This window comes from Podarcis erhardii (genome assembly GCF_964252035.2).
Source record: "Podarcis erhardii genome assembly, chromosome: 5".
NCBI lineage: Eukaryota > Metazoa > Chordata > Lepidosauria > Squamata > Lacertidae > Podarcis > Podarcis erhardii.
In genome coordinates, this window is record NC_138509.1 from 18,907,529 (window position 1) to 18,908,069 (window position 541).

The window sequence follows — 541 nt, forward strand, 5'->3', positions numbered from 1 at the left end:
CTGCCTGAATGTAAATATGCTTTCAAACATTAGACAGATGAGCATGCTCTATTGTCTCTTACCTAATTACCTGTTTAAAGTGCCACATAACTCAGAGGGAAATAAACAATTAAATGATGGCTGGCCATTTCTCTGTGCCTGCAAGGAAAATAGAGGTTGCTGAGGAAAAAATCAGATAGACACAGTTGAAAGCAAATCTTTTAAAAGCAGTCACATATGAGGAGGCAGAATAGCTTCGAAGCACAGTCAAGAGGAAGATCTAAGATGTGTGTGTGCTCATTCATGTGCGGACTATGTCTTCATCTTTCATCTTTTTGGAGCACTTAGCAGAAGTGCAATTTTCTTGGGCTGAAATAATTATGTAAAGATTGAAAACGTGGATCACCCCTAATCTGAGAACTTCCTTCCTTAGAATTAACTGAAGCATTATAGACAAAAAATTGAAGCCGGTAGCATCTTCCCCCTGAACATGATACTGCAGTTCTAGAATTCACACCATAATATAAGAAAATGAAGTATGAGAAATAAAAGCAAGAAAATA